Source organism: Cydia fagiglandana, chromosome 26, assembly GCF_963556715.1.
Source record: "Cydia fagiglandana chromosome 26, ilCydFagi1.1, whole genome shotgun sequence".
Taxonomy (NCBI): Eukaryota; Metazoa; Arthropoda; class Insecta; order Lepidoptera; family Tortricidae; genus Cydia; species Cydia fagiglandana.
In genome coordinates this window covers 11199518-11208268 of record NC_085957.1, presented here as the reverse complement: position 1 = coordinate 11208268, position 8751 = coordinate 11199518, and positions in this window count along the sequence as shown.

Below are 8751 nucleotides of genomic sequence, written 5' to 3'. Positions count from 1 at the left end.
GTAGTTATTGACATTATATGCATTTCATCTACACTTAGCTATGTACCATTAGAGTAATAAAGATGACTCTTATTTTGTTTACCAGCTTTGATTACAGGCTCTGTAAACGCGTCGTCCTATTTGAATGTAGGCGTAATTGTGTGTGTGTGCTAATTTGGCCCGAGAATTTGAACGGTAATGTTCCTAAAGGCGGTTTCCATACTAAATATATGCGTTCACTGTTGGAAACCAATTAAAATTTAGGTGGAGAACAAACACTGGGAAATAATTTCCCACTTGATAAAACCTACCAATTTTTTTGTAAATCGTACGTTCAGGAACAAACAATGGGAAATAATTACCCACTTACTAAAACCTTAAAATCTTGGCTAAATCATATCGTTATCACAATTCCTTTCAAGCAAAACACAGGGAAAATAAGTCTAGTTTATGATAGTATTCAGTGTATGCACTTACAAGATTTTTTTTCGCACTTAACCTCAAAACACTAAAAAAATTGTCGTTATTGCAAAAAAAATCACAACAACTGACATTGACTTTGACGTATGGTCACAAATGGCGGCCAATAGATAAGTGTTGCCATTTTTCAAATTCAAAATGTTACTAAGATTTTAAATCTGTATGGTTGGTATCGCTGAGTGCTGCCTTTAAAAAGATAAAAAATATTTCGTAAATGAGAATGAAGTGGGAAATAATTTCCCGATATTTGATTAAGGGTTAAGTACCTACATTTTTTTTTATTATTATGAATGGGCTGACTCATGGCCACAGACTAGCCGAGGCGTAGACGTGGCCTACGATGGAGCGAGCTCGCCCAGAAGGTGCCTGTTCACTCTTGATTTGAAGGTTGCCTAAGAACACGGAAATATAGACGCCGGCAAGGAATTCCATTCCTTGGCAGTGCGCATAAGGAAAGTAGAAGCAAAGCGCTTCGTGCGAATTGGTGGAATATCTACCAAGTAAGGATGGAAACCGGCCGTGCGTCTAAAAGTCCGATGGTAGAATGGGGACGGAGAGAGATGAGACGGGGAGAGAGATGGCGCCACTGCCAACGATAACATTAGCTCTGTGTAAAATATTGTTAAAAAATTGAAAAAAACGATGTACAAGTGTGCTACGCGATAAAAATGCAAGACTATTAGTTAATTACTCACTGTGAATGTTATTGAACATTATATGTGTGCACAAACAATAAATATTAACATTTATAATTCCGTGTGAGACACCAGTGCTTTTTACCGTGAATTGTTAGTTTAGCAATACTTTATAGAAACAGTGTAAATAACTATACTTTGTTGACGATTAATAGTGACTACATCGTGACTAAAGTGAGAAACTAGTGCGGATATACCAAAAACACTTTAACAAACGGCCGTTGGATATTAAATTTAATTCATTGACGGTGCATGTAAACAAAACCCAGCTGACATATCAGCTGATCGATCTACACGTCATCTACCGGCAATAAGTGGAACCACACGCGTACCTGCTAAGCAAACAGTACACCGCCGTCACTGAAAACGTTACTCCATCTAGTATACATGTGCTAAACTATATCAACTAGAAACAGCTACTAGGCACTCAAGCGCATCGGACATACGACTCGCTTTTTGCACGCCATCTACTGTAAACAGGGTGAATTACTTCGCACCGCACCTAACATAGCGAATACCAGCTTCACACCACGTTCGCATTAGAATTAAGTACCTAAGCCATATATTAACCCCAAGATGTCGCTGATATGCAGTAAGTGTAAATTGTCCGTACAAAACAAAGACACTCTGAAATGCTCAAGATGCAAAAGAACTTATGATACGGAATGCGCAGGTCGGTTAAAGCTTTTCTCACTTATGACTGAGGATAGTAAAAAAAAATGGGCATGTCTACAATGTCGCACTGGCAAAAACACTCCGAATACCACCATAGGAAAAAAAATACCAGAGAATAAAAATAAAAATATAGATAACAACAATGTAACGATGAGAAAGAAAAAAGATCTCACGATTAAACAAGTAAATACGCCTCTATGTCCCTCTACCATTTGCGCACCGGGTACATTAAATACGCCTCAGGGCCCCTATACTGGAGTAAATTATCAAGGCTCATCGTCGTCTAGTGGCAGCCCTCAATTAGATGTTCTGAAAAATGCAGTAAGTCCGCCACCAACATCTCAAAGCGACCACACTCAAGGCTCAGAAGATGCAGCAAGTCCGCCACCAACGTCGCCATATGGCAGCCCTCAATTAGACGCTCAAAAAAATGCAGTAAGTCCGCCACCAACATCTCGAAGCGTCCACACTCAAGGCTCAGAAGATGCAGCAAGTCGGCCACCAACGTCGTCAAATGGCAGCCCTCAATTAGACGTCCAAAAAAATGCAGTAAGTCCGCCACAAATATCTCAAAGCGTCCACACTCAAGGGTCAGAAGATGCGGCAAGTTCGCCACCAACGTCGTCGAATGGCAGCCCTCAATTAGACGCCCAAAAAAATGCAGTAAGTCCGCCACAAACATCTCAAAGCGTCCACACTCAAGGCTCAGAAGATGCGGCAAGTCCTCTACCAGCGTCGCCAAATGACAACCCTCAATTACGAGTAGGCTTAAATAATGCAACCAGTCCGCCGCCAGCCTCTCCAAGCATCGACCTGCCACACACTCATGACAATGTCACTCAACGTCGTCGGCCGATATTGCCGTCAGACACGTCCTGCTCGTCACCTGAATCCTGCTACTTGAATACAAGCCTGCAATCAGAAATAGACCTTATGAATGACAGTATCTACAGTATGCCAGAGCTTTCGATAGATAATGAGGAAATTGAAACTTTGAAGAATCAAATACAAGGTTTACAAAGCGAATTACAAAGTGCTCATGAAGAAATATGTACTTTATCATCAGAAAATAATACATTACGCATACAATTAGAAACACTTGTGAAGAAAAATAACACGTATAAAAAAGTCGCACTATCACTTACCAGTCCAACCTCAATTAATAAGAGCAGACGAAGCAGTACACCGGCAAAAAAAAACACATCGTTGACTAGCATAAAGCACAATACAGATATTAATTTAACACACATTCCGTCACGTCAGCCTGCCAAACAACCAGCGACCTGCAGGAATGACCTGCCAAGGCAAAACATGTCACAGATAACTGGCAATATTACTGAAGGAAAGAGCTACGCTAACGCACTTACGAATAAAGCATGCTCACGGATACCCAATGTAATTAAGCCTAAATTGTGCATTTTAGGTACCGAAACAAATAACAACACGTTAACTATTATGAAATCTAATTACGAAAACTACGACTGGTATCATCATTGTATACAAGGCGCTGGAGTATTAACACTATTAAAAAATATCGAGACTAGACTAAAAAGTTACACACAGAACGATTACTGTGTCTTGCTTATTGGAGAGCACGATTTTTTAACTACAGCCCACTACATAAAAATCGTTCATGATATTAAAATGAAATTAGAACTAATAAAACACACGAATGTCATTATAATTTCACCTACTTACATATGTGGAGCACAATTATATAACTGCCGAGTAAAGTGGTTTAACCATCTTCTACACCGAAACACTGTTGACCTCGAACATGTTTATTTTATCGACTCGAACTTAGACCTTAATTACGCAATGTTTTCACCGTATACAGGCAAAATTAAATATAACGGATTAAGACACATCCACAGAAACATAAGACAATTGATACACGAGGACTTCGGAAATAAATACATCACGACATCGCCCATTCCTGCAACTGAGGTATCTACTACACAGCCTATGACAAGACCATATTCGCAGACCACGACTCCTACTGCTCATGCTCCGTTCCAGAGAAACTACATAACGGTCAAAGAGTCTTATACGCAGACGACCCCCAGGACCCCCCTGAGATTAAAAGCAAATGAGGATTTTTTTTCTATACCTCCATCTACGTATTACATCAGAACATAGCGGGTTTAATAAACAAAGCAGATGCGTTATCAGTCCATTTAGATGAATTTGAAGAGAAACAGAGACCTATTGATGTAATATGCATTTCTGAACACTTTATGATGGAGGAGCTAGGGGACCTGCTGACTATACCGAACTTTAAACTAGCGTCTTCCTTTTGCCGCGACCAGCGTAGGGGTGGCGCATGTATATTGGTTAGATTGCAACACGAGTATAATGAACTAACCGATGTAAAAAAACTGTCCGTAACAGGTTTAATGGAATGTTGTGCAATTGAATTGGTACGTCATAAAATTGTTATAATATGTATGTATAGACCTCCGCAGTCAAACGTTACTCTTTTCTTTGAACATCTTGAGAAATTACTTAAAAAAATATGCAATAGTACAAGTAAAAAAGTAATATTATGCGGAGATTTAAATATTAATATATTGTGTCGTAATAAAAACTCCCTAGAACTTGAAAACCTTCTATTAAGTTATAATCTACAATTAGAAATAAGGGAGCCAACTAGAATATGCAGTAACACATGTCTAGATAATTTCGCAGGCAATATTAAAGGATGTAAGGCAGAAGTTATAGACCTTGGTTTGTCGGATCATACTGCTCAATTACTAAAATGCCCAGTAAGGAAAACTTGTTCGATTAGCACATGGCGCATACCTAAGCGTGATTTCAGTTCAGAAAATATAGAACTGTTTAAAAAATGTCTTGGCAGTCTGTCTTTTTCTGAAGTAGCGGAATTAAATAATGTAAACATGGCATTTGACTCCTTTCTGGATACGTTTTCTTGTCTGTACAACCTTTGTTTTCCAATGATGAGTATAAAAGTTAAATCTACTCGAAAATTTAAGTGGATATCTCATGGCATCAAGATATGTAGTAAAAAGAGAAGGTCCATGTTATGGGAGTACCGTTTATGTCCCACTGCCCAGAATAGAGATAGGTTTAAATTATATAATGCTAGATTTAAGAAAATTTTGACTCTAACGCAACGCTCACAAAATGATCACTTCATTAAATCTGCGAGTAATAAATCCAAGGCTACATGGCAAGTAATAAATAAAACTAAGCAGCAGTTCCCTAAGGAACCTATTCAAAAAATTATTAGAGATGATGATACTATTATTACAGATCCAACAGACATAGCAAATGAGTTCAATAACTTTTTTACTGATCAAACGCCATCAGCCCGACAAAAATATGACATAAATGTAAACTGCATTCAGTCTATGTACATGAAACCAACTGTCCCTCATGACATCTTCACAATAATTAAGTCTTTGAAAAACACTAACAGTGTCGGACATGACAACATATGCACTAAAGTTGTAAAGGAAGTTGCACATATAATTGCTGTCCCTCTTAGTTATATTATTAATTTAAGTATTGCAACTGGAGTGTATCCCGATAACTTAAAGTCTGTTATTGTAAAGCCATTACATAAAAAAGGTGAAAAAACAAATATAAAAAATTACAGGCCTATTGCTTTGGCAACAATTTTCTCAAAAATCTTTGAAAAAGTTATATACGAGGCACTGTACAGTTACTTAGATAAATTTAAACTTTTTGCAACAGAACAAAAAGGTTTCAGAAAACAGAAAACAGTAAATATGGCCATATTTGATCTCGTACAGCCCATTATAGATGCTATGGATAGGCGTAATTATATTTGTGCAGTCTTCATGGACATGACTAAGGCCTTTGATTACGTAGACCATACAATTCTCTTAAAAAAACTTAATGCATATGGAATACGAGGAAATGTGTTGGATTTATTCAGGTCATATCTAAGTAACAGAGATCAATATACAGAGCTCACTCAAATTTGTTTGAGGACTAAGCATCAAAAGTCTTTTCAATCAGAAAAACGTAAAATAAAGTATGGTGTGCCGCAAGGAAGCGTTCTTGGTCCTTTGCTGTTTTTACTTTATATCAATGACCTTCCACGAAACATCAAATATCCCATGGTCCTGTTCGCTGATGACAGTACCGTTATAATAGAATGTAAAGATATTTATCACTATGAATCTGAAATTAATAATACAATTGTTGACATAATTAAATGGCTTAATATAAATAATTTATTGATAAATCTAGATAAGACTAAAATTATCCATTTCTACCAACGTAAAATACCTCCTCCAATTTGCTGTAAATATGAAGGTCAATGTATAGAGTCTGTTGCCGACACAAAGTTTTTAGGAGTACAAATTGATGAAAATTTATCTTGGAAATCCCATACAGAAGAAATGTGCAAAAAACTTAGTCAGTATGCCTATGCCCTACATATATTAGCCAAAAAAGCAAGTCCTCACGCGGTTTTAGTAGCATATCATGGTTTTGTAGCCTCAAAGTTGCGGTATGGTATTATCTTTTGGGGAAATTCCACAAATAGAGAATTAGTTTTTAAGGCACAAAAGAGGTGCATTAGAGCAATGTGTGGAATCAAAACACCCGACAGTTGCGTACCGTATTTCAAGGACTTAAAAATTTTGACGATGCCCTCACTTTTCATTTTTGAAGTGATAATGTTTGTAAAAAACAATGCAAGCTTGTTCAAAAAACATGTTGATGTTTCTCACAGAAATCTGAGAAACAAGCATGTACACAATCTGTGCACGATTCCTGCAAATACAGCATTGTTGCGAAAGAGTGTGTATTACTTGGCCAGTAAAATATATAACAAATTGCCGATTATCTTTAAGTCACTAAGTATATTCGAATTAAAAAATAAGCTAATGACATTATTGATTGATAAATGCTATTATTCCATTACAGATTATTTAAATGATGACTTAGAGTGATTATATACTATGACAATTTGTTTTATTTTTTTAATAGGCATTAAATTGACATAATATTTATTAATTATACATAATGATACTAAATAATAATAATAGAAATCTATATTTTATATTACATCTATTAATTCTTATAACTATGTACTTGTACCTGATATTCATTATTGAATTGACATAGCTGTAAGTAGGATTACACTGTTACTCGTACGCGATGAGCATGATAGTTTAGTTTCTAGTATTAAGTTCAATGTTTTTGTACGCCGTTTGGTAAAATATAGTGAAACTGTACATATATTAACTGACCACCACTGTAATTCTACCTATATTTACAAATAAAACACTTACTTACTTACTTACGGTGGAATAAGCTCGTGTAGCTCTTGGGCACACTCCCCGAAGTGCAACCTGTAGAACACCGACAGGACCGACATAAAGCCTGGTTGGTTGGAGATCTAAAAAGGCACCCATAAAGCCTGGTTGGTTGGAGATCTAAAGGCACCCATCAAGCCTGGTTGGTAGGAAATCTAAAGGCTCCCATCACGTATAAGAGTGTATTAACTTACTGCGGATTTCGCATATATGAGAGTACAGTTTGCATGTTTAATTTTATTATAATTATCTTCTGATCTCATGAAAGCACAATATTTACATGTCAGTTGGATGACGTTTACCATAGAATATGAATTGACAAAAAATGTAAAGACGCATAGATTCAAAAAGGAGAAAATGCATAGAGTTAGACCAAAGAATATAATACTAGTTAGACCAAGTTATGTAACTATAAGAGCCAGACCGTGGAAAGTCTGCAGCGATTTTGATAGCCCAAGCAGTCCAAGTGTCATTTTAAACGTCAAACTTCTATGAAATTATGACATTATGACGTAAAAATAACACACTGCGTGGGCTATCAAATCCGCTGCAGACTTTTCTTGGTGCGACTTCTATCTTTTAGCAGACGCAGGGCAATGTGTTATTTTAAAGGTTAAAATAACACATTTATGCTTATTATATCGCACTAAGAAAATGCTGCAACGAATTCAAAATGCTTGTGCCCGTTTCTGCTTTCCCATCCCTCGCCGTGCTCACGTTACCCCTTTTTTAAATCAATACAACCTAATGAACATGGCCTCCCGTAGATCTCTCCATTTTGCGACGTTACTTTTTGGAATTAAAAAAAATAGAGAACCCTCATACCTTTATGACAAAATAAACTTTTCCCAAAGTGCTATGAGACATGCAACACGACTAACACACCGCACAACACACTGCACGGCTGCCTTCCGTGGCAGCTTCCGTTTTGCTGCTACAAAGTGCTGGAACGACTTGCCACCACCAGTACGAAATTGTTTATCAGTCGCCTCTTTTAAAGTAAAACTCCGGAACTTTCTGTTAAATAAACAAAAAATTTAGCACTTAGGCAACCGTGCCAACAAATAAACATCACACTCATTCACACACACACACACACACACACACATACGCGCTCGACAAAAGTAGATACATCGATATATATAAAATCTTGATTCAGCCTTTTTATTATAGTCATTGTTGAATTATTATTTTGGTTCTGCCACCTTATAGTTTTAGTTTTAGCTTTAGTCTTTAAGTAGGCCTCACTGAAAATCAGCGTCACGTTGTGTGTCCTAGGATACACAACGTGACAATAAGCTGAGTGAGGACCTTTTGGCACAAATATTTATGTAATTGAATTTTAGTTTTGTGTTATTAGTTATTATTATTTGTGCTAATAAACATCTCTTATTCTTATTCTTATTCTTATTCTTAAACGTCAAACTCCTATGAAATTATGACGTATAAATAACACTTGCACTGTGTGTGCTATAAAAATCATTGCAGCCTTTTCTTGGTCTAACTTTCTAGCACAGATCTAAAATTAGGGACGACAAGCACGAATATTTAATTTTGTTTTGTGAAAACATCTCTTAAAAACATAGGTACCTGTAAAAAAAACCCAAATT